This window comes from Hibiscus syriacus, unplaced genomic scaffold (assembly GCF_006381635.1).
Source record: "Hibiscus syriacus cultivar Baekdansim isolate YM2019G1 unplaced genomic scaffold, ASM638163v2 tig00112249_pilon, whole genome shotgun sequence".
In the NCBI taxonomy this organism is placed as follows: Eukaryota; Viridiplantae; Streptophyta; class Magnoliopsida; order Malvales; family Malvaceae; genus Hibiscus; species Hibiscus syriacus.
The window spans coordinates 1,977,245-2,001,277 of record NW_024063281.1 but is presented as its reverse complement, the minus strand read 5'-3'; the positions used below and the strand labels follow the sequence as shown (position 1 = coordinate 2,001,277).

The 24,033-nt window shown below is 34.6% G+C and overlaps 1 pseudogene; it reads right to left on the bottom strand.

The window, feature by feature from the left end:
• Positions 1-22: 22 nt before the first annotated feature.
• LOC120176657 lies at positions 23-1,826 on the bottom strand (annotated as a pseudogene).
• Positions 1,827-24,033: the final 22,207 nt, after the last annotated feature.

The window sequence follows — 24,033 nt, the reverse complement described above, 5'->3', positions numbered from 1 at the left end:
GGTATACTCTAACAATAGATTGATCAGATCATCGGAGGAGGGAGCAGCCATTTGGTGGCAACAACGTAGTCAAGCGACAAGAATGGTTCGGCTTCCTTTTCGGTTAGCTGCTTGGTGAATGGCTCCCGCCCACTGGAAGATGCGCCTACCCAGTGCACTTGTATTCTCCATAGTAAACAGTTCTACAAAAAAATAATTATCATTATCATAATTAATCAATAAGATTAGTGTGTGACCATCAACTTACTTGGCTCTTTCTGGTTGCATGTCATGAGACCAGCCGGCAGGATTCACAACGTCGGTCATTTCAGTATAAGCATAAACAACTCTCGGACTGCTCTTCCATGCCCTCCCCAAAAATGAACCCTTTGCCGTTCCGGTGATTTTTCCGTGCACAATGGAGTACCCGGTGTCCTCCGATGAACTTTCTCTAGCTTGTGCCGTGATTACTGTAAGTTTCGGTTCTATTTCTACAAATATTTCCGTGTCCTGCATCCCACTTTTCCAATCAAATTCTGGCATATCTATATATATATATATATATATATATATATATCGTATTTCATGTGTTTTCTAACTGTATACCAGATATAAAGATTTCCACTTCCAAAAATGAATCAACGGTGCCTCGAATATAGCAATCCTTGAAGAAGTGGTTCCCCCTGTCATCGCACACTGTATCCTGAAAACCGAATATGTTGCAGCCATAAAATGCCGATCTGTCACCGGATACTCTCAAGGCAACCGCTTGTGCTCCTTCCCTTTTCCCATCAGGCTTCGGAGCACTGTTCTATGTATAATAACAAATTATTGAAAGTTAACAATGTATTCAATTCAAGGAAGAACATGTTGTTAAGAATTTATAAGTGGAGAAAATAAATAAAACGATATCAACATGTATAATACGTGTAAAAGATGAGATTTAACGATGTTCAATTTTTTTTATTTCTATTGGTGAAAAGAATAATAATCCATTATAAACGTATAGATCATCATGTTCATCATGAAATATATTCTAGGGTATGTACATATGTATTAATAATAGAAATTTTTGTATGGACGTATACAAATAAAATTCAGATTAGACATCATCAATAAAATAAACAATGAATCTAAAGAAATTTAGATTTCAATGCCTACCCTAGATAACATATACATGCAACCACATGCTAAGGATACATATACATAATATCTCATGTGTACTAAAGTTTGATATTTATTTATTTAAAATATCTCAAAATATTCTCTTACTATCTCTATAAAGTTAAACATCAATTATAATTTGAGTTAAAATATAAGCATATGTGCTGGTTAAATTCTGGAGCTTACTATTATGTTGAGATAAGCACCCACAAAGTAATTAGACAAGGTGGAGAGTGCCGCTGTCTACAGTTCCATAGTCCTTGGCGGTGGCATCAAATGTCAAATTGGGCATGTTTTTGGGGTCCCCCACCAGTGTAACGTAAGGCTTGTCTCGAGGGATCGTGATTTTCTCTTGGTAAGATCCGGGTCCGATAGATATTATAACGCGTTTGCTGTTCCCGGCTGGAACGCTATCAATGGCTTTCATTATGGTAGCGAAATCTCCACCGTCACCTTGCTTAACCTTTATGATTTTAGGTTCAGCCTCGGCCTGAACCAATTCTGGGTCTAAAGTGCCAGCCCTTTGACTGAGAGGCTTGATAACGCTACTGAACCAATCATTTACCTTGGATTTGTCCTCTGGTATCTGTGTACTCTGAGACTGAACGATCGGAGCAAAAAAGACAATCATGCAGATTGCTGCATAAACTCCACCGTTTTCGATTCCTTTTGTTCCTGTCATTTGTATTTTTTATTGTTGATATTGTGTTTATTTTTTCGGTGACTCTAATTTATAAGATAAATTTGTGAAGAAAAATCTGTAAACATGAGATTTAGAGTGATCCTCGCTCCGCCTATCATTTTTTATAGTTCTTGCATGCACCATTAAGCTTGTTGTGTAATTCAAATCAATACTTTAAGATGGTCCCACTAGTGACTTGACACACGGCATTAAAACTTCTGGAATGTTCAAAATATATTATTATATCATTTTGTAATTTATTAGAATTAATATACTTTTATAAAATAGATAAATAAAATTAATTTTAATTATACTTTAACTTAAATAATATTTTTATTAAAATTAAAATAATAATGAATAATCTTATGATTAAATATTATACTCTCCTTAAGAATTTTAGAATTTTAGGTTCAAATTACATCATAATCTATCCACACACACACACACACACACACATATATATATATATATATATATATATATATATATATATATATATATATATATATAGTTTTCATTAAATTATATCATGTGTTATTATCTTATCCAAAGATACAAACTTACTAGGAAAAATACACATAAAATATCATATGACGATAATAACCTTAATTAAAGCAATATTAAAATTTAATGACTCCAATATAATTTCTGTATTGCGGAGGATTGTTAGGATGTATAAGTGTGATTGTTTGATTCAAGTAACTAAAAAAGAGATTTGACTGAATCGAATATAGCGAGGTTTTGGTGCGATGATGTTGTCGATTTTAGATTCTCGAAAGCTGTGGGTAATGTTGGGGCTCTGCTGACTGTGTGGGATAAGAGTCGTTTTTTAAAGGACATATTCTTTCTTTTATTAGGGAGGTATGCTTCACAGTTTTCGAATTGCTCAGTGTTGAATGCTTATGCTCCTTGTCATGTAGGCTCACTATGGAATGAGAATATGGTTGAGAGGGGAAATTTAATTAATAATTGATTCATGGTTGTGACTTTAATGCCATTCGAAACCATAGTGAGAGAATTGGCTGCTCTTTTAGTCAAACTGAGATTGCAGCTTTCAACACGTTCGTTGCTGAGTGTGATCTTTTGGTATGCCTTTAGCGGGAGGAATTTTACATGGTTCAGACAGGAAAATAGTAGGAACCGCCTTGTTTTGTTGAGGATGAATGGCTTCAGCTGAGATAACAGTGATGTTATGAGAGGATTGTTAGTGTGGCTCTAAGGATATTAGATATGTCTTTCCCCGTTTGTACAGGATGCTTCAAAGGAAATTGGTTGTTGTAGAAATAATTGTTGGCAATGGAAGCTGGCAGGACGTTGTATGGGAGATTAGTTGCAAGATGCTTGCTGGAACGAGAAAAACACTGTCTGGGAGTGGTTAATAAATTGGTCATGTCAACAAGAGTTTGGTGGCGGGTGATTTGGTTGTAACTTAGGACAATAGATGAATTATTAGAATTCTGCTTTCAAGTCCGATTGCGAGGAGAAGCAAAATTGTTTTTGGTTTATTTGTGCTGCTTCGATACTTTGAAATTGTTCATGTCTCAAGATCGAAATTGCAATGGCTGATCTTCTTGCAAATGCGGGTCTTTGTAGACAGAATTAATCAAAGCGTGGTGGAAAGTGGGGAGAACGTTCTGAAGAATTTTCTTTTTGTTCGTTGTCTTATGTTGTGGCGATTCATGGTCTGGTTTGTGGCTGCTTTAGGTTTGGTTGAGGTTGATTTGAATACTTGCAGTTAACCTTTGGTTCTGCTTCATGTTTTAGTGGTTTAGGGTGGTTTTTTGGGGTTTTGTTTTTGCTCTGTTGGCATGGGTGAATAGGTTTTGATGGGTTTTACAGGTGTTTTTAGTTGCAATCTGTTATCTATGTTTGTGTTGCAAGGTATATTGATTGCAGCAGGTTGTTGCAGGGTGCCTTCACGTTCAGCAGATTTTGATTGTGTTTGTTTTGAACGTTGTTCCAATGCTTGATTGTGTTGTAAGCTTGGGGTTGTGTTTTGTTGGGTGATTTTGTTGTTTGGTGTTGACTCTTTTTATATTGTCGGGGAGAATGTATTTTTTTTCATCCTTTTAGAATTAGAGAGGTTTTTAACGAGACACTCTCATTGACTATTGTCTTTATAGTTATATTAATAAAAATTATAATTGCCGAGCAAAAAAAATTGTCTTAGTTTTAATTTAATTCAAAAAGAAAGTCATACAATTGGTTATTTTGACACATTTAAATAATGACATGTGTAACCATCTAATTGAAGAGTTTTTAATTAATTTTGTTATTTAATTTAATTAATTTTCTCATCAATTAGGTGGTGACATATATCACCGCCAATTTAAAGAGAAAAATGAGAGTAAACATTTATTGTTCAGAGGAATTGAACCAAATGCATCAAGCTTTCAGGGTCACACCTCACCACTTAATTGGTGGGAAAATTAATTGAATTAAATATTAAATTTAATTAAAAAACTCTCTAATAAGGTGTGACACATGTCACTATTAAAATGTGTTAAAATAACTTATTGACATGTGACACCTCCTGATTAAATGATTTATTTTTTAATTAAATTAAAACTATGACTATACATTAATAGAATGTGTAACTATTGAGGATTAAATATGTAACTATACCAATCTTATTAACTACTATGTCAGCACTTCCATCAAATATTAACAGCTATATTAAAACCAATTAAATAGTTAAGTGATTATATTGGTGAAATTTTCAAAATAATGACTATATTGACACAACCCTATAGATAAATGGTCATCCATGTAATTTACCTTAATATAAAATCATTTCCTTCTCAAGATTTAAATATATTTTTTTTAAAAATATAAATTCAGTTTTTAATGTTTTTATTTTTCTTTTATCAATTTCACTTTTACCTTTTTTTCAATTAAATAGATTAAATTTTAGATTTTAGATTAAATAGTAGATGGATGACCATTCGCGCCTTACATTATGTAGCGTCAGTTCGAATAAAGCGCAGATAGTAATCCGCGCCTTTCTTGACTTGGCATTAGTTCGAAAAGAACTCTGTAAAGACGCAGATGACAATCCGCGCTTTGTGAGAAACAGTATTACATCAATAATATTAAGAAAGAATGTCTGATAATAATTATTAAGTTAATGGGTGATAAATTTTAGATTTTAGATTAAATAGATTAAATTATAGATGGATGACCATTCGCGCCTTACATTACGTAGCGTCAGTTGAATATGTATTAAATAAGTTGATGAATAGTTATTCTGGACATGGGTGGTATTGGCAAAACCACTCTTGCTGATGCTGTTTATAAGGAAGTCTCTACCACATTTGAAGGTTGTCACTTTCTTCAAAATGTTAGAGGGAAAATAGAAAAACAAGGGAGGGAATCCGTGCGAAACGAATTTCTTTCCATACTTTTAAAGGACAAAGAAATTCGTATAGACACCCCTTCCATAGGGTACCCTTACAGGGAGAGGCTGAACAATTTACGAGTAATTGTTGTCCTCGATGACGTGTATGACCCAGAACAAGTAGACTGGATGGGTGTTAAACATTTTGGTGATGGAAGTAAAATCATTCTAACGTCTAGAGATAGACAAGTGTTGAAGAATGGAGGAGCCACCCAAATACATAAGGTGGAAGAGTTAAATGAGAAGTATTCTCTTCAACTTTTTTCTATTACTGCATTTAAGCAGTTGAATCCTTCTGTTGATTTTCTACATCTATCCTACGAGTTTGTACGGTTAGCCCATGGCAGTCCACTTGCTCTTAAGATTTTGGGTGCTAAGCTATATTCAAAGTGCCTATTTGACATCAATTCTTATGGGCGGATTTCTATGCATGATATGCTTGAAGAAATGGGTAAAGATATTGTTGATCAAGAATCTGAATACCCAGAAAAGCGTAAAAGGCTGTGGAATCCTAAGCACGTGTATCAAGTGCTCAACAATAATAAAGTAAGAGTTGTTTGTATTTATATTCATTTTGCCCTTTCGTATGATGTCCTATGGTTCAGTATCACACTATTTATATATATATACACGCACGCACACACACTTGATATTATTTAAAATATATGTCTTAGGATATGGCATAGGATCTGCTCTAGTGTTTGTTGGGTTAGTTACATATCTAATGCACTGCTTTTATATAAAAAGACAATAAAAACAAACATGTTTAATGATATGTCCAATTAGTGTAAGCATTTCCTAATATAATTGCATTTATTTATGTTTTAACTAGAATGCATGTAATCTTTTTATACTAATACTTTGGTAAATTGATTTTTATATCAGGGAACTGACCGAATTGAAGGAATAAAGTTCGACATGTCTCGTATTGATAACCTATTAAGTCCTACATGTTTTGAGAACATGTCTAATCTTAGATATGTCAAATCTGATGTTTATTGGCGTTGGACGGAGAAACAACCTACAAATGGAGTTGATATTGTATATCTTCCAAATGAGTTGAGGTATCTTGAGTGGAACTATTATCCCTTCAAATCTTTATCGCTAAATTTTAATCCAAAGAATCTTGTAGTGTTGAAATTATTTGGGGGCAGTATGGAACAACTCTGGAATGAAGATTTTCAAGTATATGCTTTTATGCTTCCTTCATCTAGGAAAAAATATATAATTAAGTATAAAAGATTTTAAAATAATATATTCTACTTCTTTTAAAGAAGAAAATTTGTTTAGTGAATTCACGATCATCAAATCTAATATTTTATAATTATATGTTATGCGACTAAAGTAAATAGATAATGCTTACAAGTAATACAATTATTTTATATGTTTTTTGTACAGGATCTTGTTAATTTAAGGGAAATCGACGTTTCTTTTTGCGATAAGTTAAGGAAGATCCCTAATCTATTAGGAGCCATCAACCTCGAAAGCCTTAACTGTGAGTTTTGTTTAAGTTTGGTCAACTTACTGAACTCCCAAAGATGTTGAATCACTTAAATTTACCATTCACTCAAATAGAAGAAGTGCCTGGTTCAATTGAGCATCTGGACGGACTTGAAACATTGGATTTGAGACATTGTCCAATTGTCAAATTCCCAAAAATTCCAAGAAAGGTACATTCCTTAGACTTATCTAAAACTCAAATTTTAGAAGTGTCCTTTTCTTCAGAGCCTTCAAATAATCTTCAACAGTTGACAATGACTGATTGCAAGAGCCTCAAATTACTCTCAGAGCTTCCATCAAACCTGAAGTACTTGGATACTCGAGGTTGCATATCATTAGAAGGTGTATCCTTCAGTGATCAAAATTTCCATTCTTTTGATGGTGAAAGAGACTACAAAATGATATCTATTGCTTCAGCTTGAATCAAGATTCAGTTGATAACATCGAGGCAAATTACATGCTTCAAATTCAATTCCTAGCGGAGAAATGGGCATCACGATATGATCACAAGTTATCGATTGATCCCGAACCAAATTTGGTATATTGTTTTCCGGGAAACAAAATTTCAGCAGATAGATTTGAGTATCAAAGCATGAATTCTTCATTAAGTTTGAAGATGGCCACAAGGGGGAGTAGTGGGAGAAGGTTATTAGTTTTTGCTATATGTCTTGTGGTCATACGAAAACTTAAATTTATCTGTGAATATCAACCGTTAGCCGCCAGTGGTAATGATGGTGATGGTGGTTTTAAAAAGTTCGAAAGTGAATTGTTTTTGGGGGATATTGCTTGGGATTGCAGGGGTGATCATGTTTTCATTCTATGTGGTAAGGATATGGTTAAAGAAGACCAGAACTATGAGGAGGCATCGTTTCAATTCTACATCAAACCTCTCCCATTGAATGAAAAAAAACATATCAAGGTGAAGAAATGTGGAGTTCATGTAATTTACGTGGATGCAGAGAGTTGCACCATTACTGATGTTGTGAGATGTGATAAATCCAACCTCAATTTTGATTCTCAAGGAGATGCTAACACTATGGAACCCCATCACCATTCAGCTACTGAAACAAGCACAAGGAGATCAAAGCGGCACAGTGTCGAGTGATTGGAACTTAGAAATACATTTGCTTCTCCATCACATCTGATAACTGCACAAATAGATTATTAGTTAATCTCTTGTTATATCAGATGCAGAAACAACAAGAAGGGGATCAAACCGGCACAGGGACACAGGTGATTGGAAACAGAAATACATTTGCTTCTCTATTACATCTGATAAATGCACAAATAAATTAGTATTAGTTAATCTCTTGTCATATCATTATACAAGGCATTGATCATGTTGTTGCTGGCACTATCATCCATGTCGTTGGTCCTGATGATCTGTGTAGTATATTTTTATTTTGGTTAAATTCACGTCTGGCCCTTCTGATTTCGTAAGTTACTCAATTTAATCTTTAAATCACATGTTTTAATTGTTAGGTAACCTATTTAATTTTCTTTTTCCTACAATTAGGTACAACATGTTTATTTATTAATTATTATAGTTTTACTAACATATTTTTTGTGTTTCATAAATATAAGGCGTGCATCACAAAGTTATTTTTGTGATTTAAAAAATCAAGGTAATGTTATCGTGTCACGTTGGCTAACGTGATAAAGTCTTGACTCATTAGATATTATTTTGTTAATTATTCATTGACACATAGATATCATTCATAAACTTCTCATCACTTTTTAAGGGTAAACTACAACAGATATTAGTAAACTTCAAGTCTTGACTCATTATAACATAAAGTATTTAATGTTGTCAATTTTATACTAACATTTACTTTTAAGTACAATTATCAACACTAGCTACTCTCTTGAAAAAACCATTATCAACGCTGTCCTACAAGGTTCAACTTTGATGACGGCGATGTTATTCTTGTTATATAACTTAATCGGTTCTATTTAACATTATATATATATATATATATATATATATATATATATATATATATATATTTTTTGTTAAGATATAAATTCTTAAGTTAGATTGGTGGTTGGGTGTTTAGTATTATTTCATAAAGGTTTTTAGTTTGAACCTCTTTAAAAGTATAGTTTTTCATAAACAAAACGACGTTGTTTTGGGCTTTTTAAGCATCAAAAAGTCACATCAAAAATGCGTTTTAGTGAGGCAATCACATCAACAACGTCACGACACACAGTCACGTTATCGTCTTGTTAAGTTATTAACGGCGGAGTGACATAATTACACTTAGAAGTTTTGTTTTTTTAAAAAATTGTCTAGGGCATTTAACGGTGAGATTGATTTCACAACTATTGCTGCAGTATTGGTTAACGGTGTTCACCATGAAGGAGATCAAATTATGGTTTGTGGTTATGGTTTGCAGGTAAGCATTTAAGCTTCTCATTTCGCTGAATTTTTGGGATTAGTGGATGTTAAATTCTCCAGTATTATTTCTTATTTCAGGGGTATATTGTGACCAATAAGAGTAACGTGGACACCTCACCCTATGAAGGAAATCCGAGTGAAAGTATGGTTTTCTCTATATCTGTTTAAACTCTCTGTCTGGATGGAGGTTATTGAAGGTTATAGAATCTCTTGTATTGACATCCTATGTATGCTCTTTATGGATGTTAAATGATTTGATGATGTCCTTTGTTTTCTCTTAATACGAATGGATATCACCACAACGTAAGGCTAGGAAACAACTTTCATTATTATGCTGGTGACAGCCGATGGAAATTTTCTCACGATCATAAGTGTGCTGTCTCTGTTTGCTGATGTAGTCAACGTTGCCTCTTCGGATGGATTTGATAGTATCTTTAGTTGGTTGTAGTCTTGCTTTGTTCGGTCGGTTGCAATGTTTTCCATTGGAATTGTCTCTATTCGCTTTTGTTGTCTATGTAAGCCTGACTTTCGATATTGGTATTTTCTTTGTATTGTTCTTATGTAGCACTCTTTCCTCCAAATAGATTAAGGAGGTTTTTAATGAGGTCATAAGTTGTTCTCGTCTCTTGATTTTAATAAATCATCATTATAAAAAAAAAATATCTGGTGACAGGCAATTGTATTCTTCTGATATGGTTATCTGATAAGTTTTAGATTACTTAAAATTTTAAACATACGGGAACAAACTTTGAACGAGTCCAGAACCTTGTGGATTGTTTCCTCAATGAGGCCTAATTTTTTTTTTGGATAATTATGGATGACTTTTTGGCTGGATGATTGTAGGGACTAGGGAGCCGCATATGCAGCACAAAGAGATAAATGAAGTGCTTTGATTAAACCAAGCAGATGAGTCTGACTTGCTCTGCATTATAAATTGCTTGTCATTTACAAAGTGATATACCATTTTTTGAGGAAACCGGTACCCTTTGGGATAGTTGTGCATAAAATGGGAAATTTGTTCAATAACTCGTGATAGTTGGCAATATGATTAAACCAATGCTCATTTGTATTTGCATCATATAGTATAAAAAGAAGCGTGGTTTACCAAGTAAACGATGGTGTCCTATCTCATTATGTTATCTTATTAATTATTCGAGATATGCGGATACCATTGTCAAATTTCTCGTCGTTTTTTTCAAATAAGATAATGTTATTTTATTATGGTAGTCAATGTGATGATGTCCTAATTCATTGGATGTTATCTTTGTTTTATTTTCTTTTTAACCATTTCATGGAATCTAATGCACAAATACTATATAAAAGAATGAAGTGTAGTTTACCAAGTAAACTGACATTGCTCTTAACCCATTCATTTGATGCAGCTATGCAATGTGTAATTAAATAAAATAAAGCTGGTCCCATCTCTTTTACGACCGATTGCCAAACAAACAAACTATATAAGCGTAAACTACTTGAAGACCATTTAACTATGGGATTGGTATAAATATACCATAGAGTAAATTGCAGCTTACTCACTGAATTTTAATTTATTTTTAAATTATTTTTCATTAATCCTAAAATATTAAAATATTAATAAAAACATGACAAGCCATATGAGAAATAATAAAATAGTCCATGTCAGTGATAAAAAAAAAGCTCAATGTCTAAAGTTCAGTGAGCAAATTGAAAAAATTGAAAGTAAGGTGATTGAAATAGAGGAGAGAGAGTAAGTTCAGTGAGTAAGAGTGTAATTTACCTCACTACAACAAATTCGGAATATGAAATATCGTCATCGAAACTTTACATTTACGTCTGTTTATATTTTGTGACGTAAATTTAACGTCACGATGAACGCCACGCTAGTGGTCACTAAATGTCAAATATGCCGATATATATTTTTCGTCACATATTATTAAATACACAGTGACATAATAAATAAATCACCTTAGAAATTATATTAAATGACAATAATTTCATCAAATAATATAAATGTCACTAATAACGACCCATGATCAAGTTGCAACATTTAAACTATGCTAACCAGGCGACCACGATAAACTTCTTAATGAGACAATCACAACAAAGGACAAATCATTCATGGCTTTAGTCAACAGCTTTCAATCCTATGTAACATGCATTGCAGGAACTCATGAGCTTCTTCGTATTGATATATATCTTTGAAAAATGATGCATACCTAGGTCCATGAGAATCAAGAATCACCATATGAACACACATCATTTTTGTATTTTTCTAGTCACTCCCCATACTTGAAATACACCTTTCTAAGCACATTGTAATAAATATGTCAATCTCTTACAATGACTAAAGAAATGAGTGACTAAAATTTACTAAAATTCAATTCTAAATGAAAATCATTCAATGCTTATCACATATTATGTACGACCAATTAATTATAAACTAATCAACTACTAATAGAAAAATAAAGGATACAATTCAATTTGTAAAATCTTTTGTGAGGTGTTATTCTGTTATATAACTGAATCGGTGCTATTTAGCATATACATTAATTTTGTTAATATTATGATAAATTCTTAAGTTAGTTTGGTGGTTGAGTGTTTAGTATTACTTCATAGAGGTCTTTAGTTTGAATCTCTTTAAAAGTATAGTTTTTCATAAACAAACGACGTTGTTTTTGGCTTTTTAAGCATCAAAGAGTTACGTTAAAAAACGTCGTTTGGTGAGGCAACCACATCAACAACGTCACGACACACAACACGGCGGAGTAACATAATTGCACTTAATTTTTTTTTTTAAATTGTCTAGGGCATTTAACGGTGAGATTGATTTCAGAACTATTGAAGCAGTATTGGTTAACGGTGTTTACATGTTTATTCATCAAAAAGTTATTTTTGTGTTTTTAAAAACCAAGACAATGGTCTCAGGTCATGTTAGCTAACGCGATGGTGTCCTAGCTCTAGATGTTATCTTATTAATTATTCGTGATATGCGGGTATCATTCTCAAATTTCTCGTCGTTTTTTCAAATAAGATAATGTTATTTTATTATGGTAGTAATGTGATGGTGTCCTAATTCATTGGATGTTATCTTTTTAATTAATCTTGAGAGGAGGGCATCCTTCGCAAAATTTGCATTCATATAAGGATTGAAGATACTAATTTTTTACCCATATTATTATTATTATTATTATTATTATTATTATATTATTATTATTATTATTATTATTATTATTATCATTATTATTATTATTAAATATATATTAAATACATATATAAATAATTAATTACAGACCCAATTACAACTGGACCGGCCCAGTTACAAACAAACCAGAACCGGTCCAGACCAACCAGAAACCCTAAATATTTAGGGGTTTCAGTTAGGGTTTCCTAACCCTAATCCCAGCCGCCTCATCATCACAGCCGTTGGATCTGAGAGATCCAACGGTCCTCAGATATGCCAGAAGAAACCCTAGGGTATCATTACCCTAGGGCCACGCGGCGCCGCCCCAGTTTCCAATCACCGCTGCCGACACTCTCTCGCCGCCTCCGCCGCTGCCACGTCCCAACCGAAGGCTCCAGAAGACCAGCTGCCCTCCACACGCCATGGCTAAGGGGTGAGTCACCACTGGTAGTCCGGTGACTCACCGAAACCCCCTCTTCAGACCGGTCCGACGGCCACACCGGTGGTGGCTATAAAAGCCACCACCCGAACCTGAAAAAAAAAACAGAGAGAGAGACAGAGAACACAGAGACAGAGAGAAACCGAAAACAGAGAGCAACATACTACAAAGCAAAAACCAAAACAGAAGAAAAAAAAAGAAAGAAGAAAGGAGCTTACCGAGGAAGCCATCGGACCCCTTCGAACATCACCAAAACCTTCGGAAACCGAAGGTACTTCTTTAGATTCGCTCCGATCAGGAGATATTTAGGTGAAAAGAACACCGGAACCGTCCTTAGGACGGTCCGATCTATCCGATGGTATAAAAATAAAATTTTTCGGCCACCTTATGCGGTGGCCGGCGGTGAGGGTCACGGCGGCAGACGGCTGCCGCCCGGTGACCGGCTTCCCTCCGATGAGGGAAGCTAGAGAGAGGCGAGAGAGTTTTTAAACTCTCTCAGTTTAGAGAGAGAGAGTAAATTGAGAAATGAGAGAGCTGGCCCTTCGGGCCAGCCGTTTCGGGCTTAAATAGCCCTTCCCAAACGACGCCGTTTTGGGGAGGGCTATTTGTGTAATTTTATAAATGTTAAACCCTTTCTGTAATCTCTCTGTTTATATGTTTTACATTTTAGTCACTAAATCAATTTTATAATACTTTTAATTCAGATCTTTAATTTTAATTTCTTTTTTAGTCCTTTATATTAAAATAATATTTAGGATAAATAACAGATTTAATCCTTTAATTTTAATAAATAATATTTTAATCCTTAGTTTATATATTTAATTTATTTTATTATATATCCTAATTTTAGATAATTTTATTTTAGTCATTAATAAATAAAATAAAGAAATAGCATGTTTAATCCCTAATGTTTGATTAATTATGAATTAGATTTTTAATTTTATTTTCACTGTAATTTAGTCATTTATTTATATGTTTTCATTTATTTTACTGCTTTTAAAATATATTGTTTTAGTGGTTTTTTTATTTTATTTGTTTATATTTTTAAATTTTTATGTATTCAAAATATATATAATAAATAGTAATTAAATTTTTAAATATTTTTTTAATATCGAAGAAAAGGACAGTCTTAATACAACTGGATGTCCTGTTCTGGTATTTTAAAATTAAACAATATTATTTAATTAATATTATCAATATCAACGAAAAGAGCTGTCTTAAGGCACCTAGAAGTTCTTTCTGATATTTTTAAATAAATAAAAATTTTTTATATAATTTTGAAATAATAGGATAAATTAAATATATTTTGAATTTTTAAAATTTTAATAATAGAGACAATTTATAATTAAAAAAGTACCAATTTTGGGCGTTGTAGGGGTGCTAATCCTTCCCTAAACGTAACCGACCACGAATCCCTTTTTATTATTAAAAAGAACGAATTTTTGGTTATAAACGCAGATCAGTTAATTTTTTATTGATGTTTTCTTAAAACTTTTTTTAAAAAAAAAAAAAAAAAAATTTAGGTATTCGACCTACCTGATCCAAAAGGCCAATGGCGACTCCCAAATTATTTTCAAAACTATTTATTCACATCAATTTCACCGCCAAGAATAATATTTCGTGCCCGGACGAAAACCGGTTACGACAGCTTGGCGACTCTGCTGGGGACCGCAAAGGTTTGAACATTTCTCCTCACACACAACACTTGCATTGCATTACATAAAGCCTATAATTGAGTTGTCCCTTTAAGTGGGAGTGAAAGCGACGTCTTCGTGAGAATTTATTCTCCGTGTCAGACCTAGCAAGTAACTTTCGGGTTTCATATGCTCTATGTCTTCGTGAGAATTATTCTCCGTGTCAGGCATAGAGAAATGTATCCCCTCGAATTGAACTCGATCCACTTTAGTCTGTGATGGACTAGGATTGAGGGTTAGCAGCCTAAGGGGGCACTAACATGGACAATTCGAGTACCTTTACTCCTAGATCTGAAACCCTGCATATAAAACCTTAGAAACTCTTCCAATCCGAAGTCATGCCGAAATTTTGTCTAAAATAGGTGTACACATAGGAGAAATGAATTCTAAACTTTCTTGTTTATTTATTTTCGTTAATGATTAAATTACATGTATATTTAAATTATTTAAATTTAGAAAAAGCATGTTTAAATAAAAAATATTTATGTAAATGTTATTATTGAATTTTTTTATGTAAACTAATTTATTTTCTTTTTGTGTTCTTTATTTTTCTGTTTGCATGCATCATACAGGATAAAGGACATTGATCCTTGTGTTAATTGTCTCATTGGAAAGCCTTCATCTATGGATAAAATGTTCAAATCAAGTAATTCTAACTCAGAAGTAAGACAGTGGGCTGAGGACTTACAAAGACAGAAGGAGACAGTCTGCAGGATGATTATGTATCTGACTTGGCCAGTTATGCTCCAGTTTCACTAAAAAGAAATGATATGCAAGATTTGCGAAGCATTTGGGAAAGTTGGGATTCAAACAAAAAATTGCAGTTTATCAGACTTACGGAGACATCCCATATTTGCTCTATGTTGAAGTGATGATGAATTACTCAGAGCCTTAATTCAATTCTGGAATCCAGGGTACAATTGCTTCACTCTCAATAAAGAAGACTTGGTCCCTACTATTGAAGAATACATAACTTTGTTACATATCGAAGGGGCTTTGGAGAATCGAATCTATCAAAGTCAATTAAACTCAACCCTTTCGAGTTAAATTAGCAAAGATTGCCGGGGTACGAGAAGAATGGGTGGCATCCCGTACAAAACAAAAAGGCGAAAGCGAAGGCATGCTTGGACCAACATTAAAGAACTTATTCAGAGTCATCCAGATATTAAAGTACGATTCGATTTATTTGCTCTGGGTATGTATGTATGGTCATCTTCCCAAAAAGTATTGGGATATGTTGAAGCTGCAGTGGTAGATTTGTTTGAACAGCTACCGAAAAAGATTAATCCTGCTTCTGCAATCCTAGCGAGACCTTCAGATCGTTAAATGCTTGTAGAAAGTTAGGAGGTGGACGATTCTCAGGGTGTACTCAGTTGTTATATGTTTGGATCCGTAGTCATTTCTGGAGGACAGAAAAAGTGTCATATCGACGCTTTAATACGGATTACTCACCATTAAAAGAATTTCTGGAGCAGGAATGGCCGAAAGAAATTAAGAAAGATATGTGGATTAATGCCTTTCGAAATCTACAAAGTAATGACGTGATTTGGCGAGCCCCGTGGCAAATCCAAAGGGAATTCTTTACAAATGTGGAGATTACAACTGGATAATGCTGCTCGGATTATGGGGAGGAATTGGATATGCACCACTTCTGGTTATAAGATAGTATGAAGGTCGTCAATTTGTACCTGTCACTGCTGGATTACAGTCATCTGAGTTCGCATTCCACAGCAAAAATTATAAAAGAAGTATCATGGAAGCCGTTACAGCTTGGAAAACAACTTTTTGTATCCGAGCTAAAGCAGCAAAAGAAATGCTAACTCCTGATTATGAAGAATGGAGATCTGTCAGGAAAAACGAAAATATTCCTCTACCAGATCAAAATGAGGATATCTCTATGGAAGATCGCATTAAGGTGGTTCCGTCAGAAATTGAAATCTTGAGAGCTGAGTTTGAAGCAGAAAGAGAAGGCTGGTCGAAAGAATTAGAGCAAATGAGACAAGATAAAGCTATGTTGGGGGGTTGACATTGACTTTCATTCATCACAATGTGCACTGTTGAGAAAAGATAAAGAAAAAGGTGATGGTGAATTCAGAGCATTACAGAAAAACTACCAGGAGTTATATAAATCCCGAAAAGCATCAGGATCAAGCCAAACAACAATACAGATGACCAGAGAATTGAACATTGAGAAAAGACGAGTTGAAGATCTGAAAGGAAAGAATAGTCGTCTACTCAAAAGCCTTGAGAAAGGAAAGCAAAAAATGGAAGATTTTGAGGTCGACAGAAGAGAGTGAATTATAAAACACAAGGCTGAGCATCGCAAGATCATGAATGAAATGCAAAGAGAAAGAGATCGAGCCAAAGATTTAGAAGAAATGAAGAATGACATCTTTAATAAGTTTGAAGGTGAGAAAAATATCATGTTCAAGGGATTTGAATCTGAAATGAACCAGTTAATTGCTGAACTTGAAGTCAGAGGCCAAAAGATGGAAGAATCCAATATTGAAAAAGAAAAATGGGAGCTAGAAAGAAAAAATTTCAACACCAGACTTGAGGTGGAGCAGGAAGTGGCTAGCAATTGGATGCAAAGATGCAGAAACAAGGATGTTCAAATCCAGAAGCTTAATCAAAGAACACAAGAAGCACGAACAAAACTTGAAGAAGATCTGGATCAGTCTAGAAACAAAAACTCAGAGTTTTAATGCTTACATTTTGCAACTTGAGGAATCGTTGTTTCAAGAAAAGGTTCGTCTAGGGCCTAATGATCTCAAAGAAAGTAATGAGGAAAATGCTTCACTGCAAAGACGCATTAGAGATCTTGAAAAAATTCTGCACAATTGTCAAGTCAGAATCACTGAGTTAGAGCAAACTCTTGAAGGAACAAATGAACAATGGCAAAAGTCAACTGAGTTCTATGTTGAAAGAAGTGAAGAAAGAAGTAATATGGTGTTCGAGGCCATGGTACAAATGAGCGAAGTTGCTAGATATGTTGGGGAACTAGCTGTTGAAGCCAAAATAATTGAGCATCACGTTGATCCAGTTTCTAAGTGTGGAAAGAAGGTGTCATGGTTAATGAAAGAAATTATAGAGCTTAATAGGAAAGCTACGCCTTATCTGTAGTCCTGAACTATTATAAAGAAACTTTTGTATGCCGATGAAAGTTGTTCTATGACAGTTAACTTTTTGGGATCAATACCTTTTTGCATACATACATTTTGCATACATTCATCATTCATTTCATAATTTTCTCAATGAATAATTTTATAAATTAAGATAAAATTCATTAATTAAAATTTGAGAAATAATAATATTAGAAGATTTTTCAATCGCAGTTATTCTGGCCAAAAGAGAAATACAACATCACTACGGTACTAGACAAGCTACTAAGAGAATTATGGAGGATAAAATACAGCGTATTGAGGAACAACATCATAAAGAACAAGAAGAAATGAGAATGAAGCTGGAAAAAATTGAAGCCAGTATTGCAAATTCACAAGACAGTATGATGAAGAAAATAGAGGACATGTTTAAAAGGCAGGCTATCAGTGGAAAAATGCATGAAAATCCTGTATCTTTCGACCAAGAACCCGTATATCCTCTAGGTTTTCTACCAGAACCAATTTATCACTCTGGTACTACACCTATACAAATCAATGCTCGTACATCTGCATTACAAGAAGCCAAACCACATGAAGATCAACAAGAGAATCCTGCATCTTCAAGCAAAAATCCGCTTATATCCGATGTGAAAATAGGGGATCTTAATACTGAGCATTTAATCCCATATTTGAATGAGCTGAATGAGAAACAAAAAGTAAATGAAGAATTGACCAGACAGATCAAGAGCTTAGAAGAACGAATGAAATCCGTGGAAATAACAGAATCATTCTATGGGTTTGATGCTAGTGAGTTGAGTTTGGTTCCAGACCTAATCCTCCCCATCAAGTTCAAAGCTCCTGAATTTGATAAATATGACGGTACTACATGCCCTTCATCCCACATTACAATGTTTTGTCGCAGAATGGCAGAGTATGTGAAAGATGAGAAATTGTTAATTCACTGCTTCCAGGATAGTTTGACAGGACCGGCTTTAAAATGGTATACTCAATTGACCAAAGCCAACATTAGATCTTGGAAAGATTTGGCTAAAGCATTTTTAGAGCAGTATCGCCACGTGACAGACATGGTTCCTGATAGATGGACTCTCCAAAATTTGGAGAAAAAGAATAATGAAACATTCAGACAGTATGCCCAGAGATGGCGTGACACGGCGGCCCAAGTTCAACCACCTTTGTCAGAAAAAGAGGCCACAGTAATATTTGTTCATACATTGAAGGCTCCTTATTTAAATCATCTAATGGGGAATGCAACCAGAAATTTTGCAGATTTAGTCATTTCTGGAGAACTCATTGAAAATGTCTTGAAAAGTGGCAAAATTGAATCAAATGAGGGGTCTAGTTCTAAAAGACCTACGTACCGGAAAAAGGAGAATGAAGTCAACAATGCAAATTCTTACAGCAAGGATTCATCGAAAAGTGTTACAATAACCCAGCCAAGGGTTAAGAAAGAGGAAACAAACACTAATCGAGCAGATTCTAGAGGATCTCGAAAGGAAAATGAAAGGTTGTCTTTTACACCTTTACCAGTACCATATGCTGAGATCTATGACTCACTGTTAAAAGCAGATGTCATAAGGCCTTATCCTTTGGTTCCCATGCAACCACCATTCCCTCCTTGGTATGATACAAAGGCACACTGTGTTTATCATGAAGGAATCACGGGTCATTCTATTGAAAACTGTTTGGCATTCAAAAGGGTGGTTCAAAATTTGATTAACACTGGGAAGTTGGAATTCAATACACCATCTGCATCAAATCATCCATTACCAAATCATGGAGACAAAAACGTGAATGCAATTCAGGAAGAGAACAGAATGAAAGCAAAAAATTGACATTTCTGAAATTAAATCTCCGTTTGTTTGGGTATTCCAACAACTCTCTTTAGCCGGTATAATTCCACAACAATTCAGGCCAAAGCAGAATGAGGGCAAGAATTATTGTGAATATCATCAGGAGAAAGGGCATAAAATTCAACTATGTCCTGAGTTTAGGGATTTGGTGCAAAAATTGATGAACAATAGAGAAATAGAATTCTTTGAAGAAGAACCCAGGAAAAAAAGAAGATGATGTTTGCTCATCAGAGGATTCTAAACCAAGTCAAAGAATAAATGATCCTGTGATCATTAATGTGAAATCATCTACGGTGATTCCTGCACCAATAAAGCCGAAGGTAGTTATCACCACTCCTCTACCATTTCCATACAAAGATACCCGCAGGGTACCTTGGAATTATACTACCAATGTTTCAATGGTAGGAGGATATGTTTCTCTAGAAAAAACAGAAGAGAAAAAACAGAGTTTGGGTACAACATCGAAGTCTGAAGCAGTGAGCGAAGTCGGTTTCTTTACGAGAAGTGGGAGATGTTACTCTCCCGAAACATCCAATGCTTCAGAACAAGTGAAAACAAAAGGAAAATCCATGGCAATACCTCAGAAGGTATTTGAGGATGAATCCTCTCCAGCATACAATGAGCCTGTGACAGAAAAACAAGCTCAAGAATTTTTGAAATTTTTGAAACACAGTGAGTATAGTGTGGTTGAACAACTACACAAACAACAAGCGAGAATTTCTATTCTTGATCTCTTGATGAATTCAGAAGCACATAGAAATGCTTTGATGAAAATCCTCAATCAAACATTTATCCCCGAAGATATATCCCTCAATAAACTTGACAGAATTGTGGGACATATAGCCGCTGACAATTACATAACGTTCACGGATGATGAAATACCGGAAGGCGGAATGGGGTCAGTAAAAGCTTTGAACATCACGACACATTGTCATGGTCATGTGTTGCCAGGAGTATTGATTGAAAATGGATCCGCTCTCAACTTGATGCCTCTAGTTACACTTCAAAGAATGCCTGTGGATCAATCACACATGAAGAGCTATCAGAATGTGGTACGAGCCTTTGATGGTACTCAAAAAGAGGTTCTCGGGAAAATGGAAATACCGTTGTTAATTGGCCCAGTTGTGTACAATATTGACTTTGTGGTGATGGACATCCACCCTACATATAATTGTCTATTAGGGAGGCCATGGATTCATTCAGCTGGAGCCGTTCCTTCTTCATTACATCAGAAATTGAAATTTGTTGTTGATGGACAACTAATATGCGTAGGTGCTGAAGAAGAAATCATTGCATCTGTAACAAGCAATGTTCCATATATTGACGCCAATGAAGATGCTCTTGAATGCTCTTTCCGAGCTCTTGAATTTGTAAATGCAACCTTTATTGCAGAAGGAAGCAAAATTCCATATCCCAGATTGTCTGATTGCACAAAAATGACGGTACAACAAACTTTAGGCATCGGAGCTAAAGCTGGGAAAGGTTTAGGAAAGAATCTTCAAGGGATTTCAGTTCCTGTCAGTATACAGATGAAGAAGGATCGTTTTGGGCTTGGATTTAAGCCCAATTTTCAGCAAAAGAACAAAGAGATGAAAAGAAGATGTGAAGACAGAAGGGCAAAATTGAAAGGGGGAGAAATCCTTTGGGAACACATGTCATTCCCACAGTTGAAAACTATATTCAGATCAGGGGGAACTATTAATGTAGAACAGCAGCTTGTTGAAGCCTTTAAAGAAGAAAAGTTGACGAAAGATCAAGACATAGTTGAAGAAGCTATGAATGGACTATTTATCAACATGATCATGAATGACAACAAAACTGGCAAATACTTGGATAGGATTCGACCATGTCTTCCGGGAGAAACACTCAACAATTGGACCACTGAAGATCTTCCTATAGTTTTTAATATTAACGCAGAGTAATATTCAGAACTAAAAAAATATGAAAAACTTTTTGTTATCTTGTAAAAGAAATTATGTTAAATATAATAAATTTTCTTTAAAATTTTCAGATGGCAATCATTCTTTACATTTTATTACATTTTTACATTTCATAAATTTACTATATTCTTTCAGAAATATGTCCGACTTAAATTTGCAGGTGTCACCGTGTTAATAGCATGTGTATTCCTAAATTTAATCCAGTGATAAATTTAGAGCATCCTATATGTCTGGAAGAAATCAATGGTTGTGAGGATGAACTGGAATGTGATGTTCCTACTGAACTATTAAGATTGGTAGAAAAAGAAGACAAACAAATTCTACCCCACAAAGAAGAGATTGAGACTGTGAATTTGGGAACATATGAAGAAATGAAAGAGGTGAAAATTGGTACTACTCTGACAATCCAGATAAAACAAGAATTGATAAATCTCCTTCAAGAGTTCAAAGATATCTTTGCCTGGTCTTATCAAGATATGCCTGGTTTGAGCACAGATATAGTGATACACAAGCTTCCAATCAATCCAGAATATAAACCGGTCCAACAAAAGCTCAGACGAATGAGGCCAGAAATGTTGTTGCAAATCAAAGAAGAAGTGATGAAACAGATCAATGCAGGTTTCCTACAGGCATCTAAATACCCAGAATGGGTAGCCAACATTGTTCCCGTACCAAAGAAAAAATGGGAAAGTTCGAATGTGTGTGGATTACAGAGATCTCAACAAAGCTAGTCCAAAAGATAGCTTTCCATTACCCCACATAGACACATTGGTGGACAATACTGCAGGGCATGCATGGTTTTCATTTATGGATGGATTTTCAGGATATAATCAGATAAAAATGAATCCTGAAGACATGGAAAAAACAACATTTATAACCATGTGGGGCACATTCTGTTATAAAGTGATGCCATTTGGATTGAAAAATGCAGGGGCAACATATCAAAGAGCCATGGTAACTTTGTTTCATGACATGATGCACAAAGAGATTGAAGTATATGTGGATGACATGATTGCCAAATCCCGAACTGAAGAAGAACATATTAAAAATCTGAGAAAGCTTTTCCAGAGATTGAGGAAGTATCAATTAAAGCTCAACCCCGCAAAATGCACTTTCGAGGTAACTTCTGGAAAACTTTTGGGATTTGTGGTCAGCAAAAAAGGAATCGAGATTGATCCAGAAAAAGTAAAAGCAATTCAAGATCTTTCACCACCCAATACAAAAAAAAGAAGTTCGAGGCTTTTTGGGGAGATTAAATTATATATCTCGGTTCATTTCTCAATTAACTGACAAATGTGATCCAGTGTTCAAATTACTTCGAAAGAACAATCCTGAAGTCTGGAATGAAGAATGTCAAGAAGCTTTGGATATTATTAAGAAATACTTATCCAATGCCCCAATTTTAGTATCACCAATGCCTGATAGACCATTAATTCTCTACTTGACGGTTTTCGAAAATTCGATGGGATGTGTACTAGGACAACATGATGAATCTGGAAGAAAAGAAAAAGCTATTTATTATCTGAGCAAGAAATTTACTGATTGTGAAGTTCGATATCCCCCAATACAAAAATTATGTTGTGCTTTGGTGTGGACTACTCGAAGACTCAGACAATATATGTTATACCATACTACTTGGTTGATATCAAAACTTGATCCTTCGAAATTCTTAATGGAATCACCAGCTTTGACAGGCAGAATGGCTAGATGGCAGATGTTATTATCTGAGTTTGATATTGTATATGTCAACCAAAAAGCAATAAAAGGAAGTGTCATAGCTGATTTTCTGGCCAGTCGTGTATCAAATGATTATCAGCCTTTGAACTTCAATTTTCCCGATGAAGATTTGTTGTGCATATCCATGAATGAAGAAGTCAGAACAAATGATGAATTATCAACTTGGAAGCTTTACTTTGACGGAGCATCTAATGCTTTGGGACGAGGAATCGGGGCAGTGTTAGTTTCTCCAGAAAATATTTATTATCCCTTTACAAGTAGACTGGAGTTCTTTTGCACCAATAACATGGCGGAATATGAAGCTTGTGTCATGGGATTGAAAGCAGCTATAGAAAGAAAAATCAAATGTCTCAAAATATATGGAGATTCATCGTTAGTGGTGTATCAATTGCGAGGAGAATGGGAAACAAAAGATCCCAAATTGTTGGAATATCGAAATTTTACCCTTGAATTAGTGAAGGAATTTGAGAGAGTTACATTCAATTATCTCCCTCGAGAAGAAAATCAAATGGCAGATGCTTTGGCTACATTAGCTGCTATGTTTCAGGCAACTAAGAAGGTTGATATGATGCCAATCAAAATGCAAGTTTATGAAATTCCTGCACATTGTTATAGTGTGGAAGAAGAGGTAGATGGTAAACCATGGTATCATGATATTCTACAATATATCAAAAATCAAATTTATCCGCCAAATGCATTGGAAATTGATAAAAGAACCTTGAGAAGAATGGCTGCTGGATATTTTCTTGATGGAGAGATTATGTATAGAAGAAGCAATGATCAAATGCTATTGAGATGTTTAAATACCAGCGAAGCTCGAAACGTCATTGAAGAAGTACACAGTGGAATATGTGGAACACATGCAAATGGTCTTTCCATGGCCAGAAAAATAATGAGATATGGATACTATTGGGCTACCATGTACACAGATTGCATTGATTATGCAAGGAAATGTCATAAATGCCAGATAT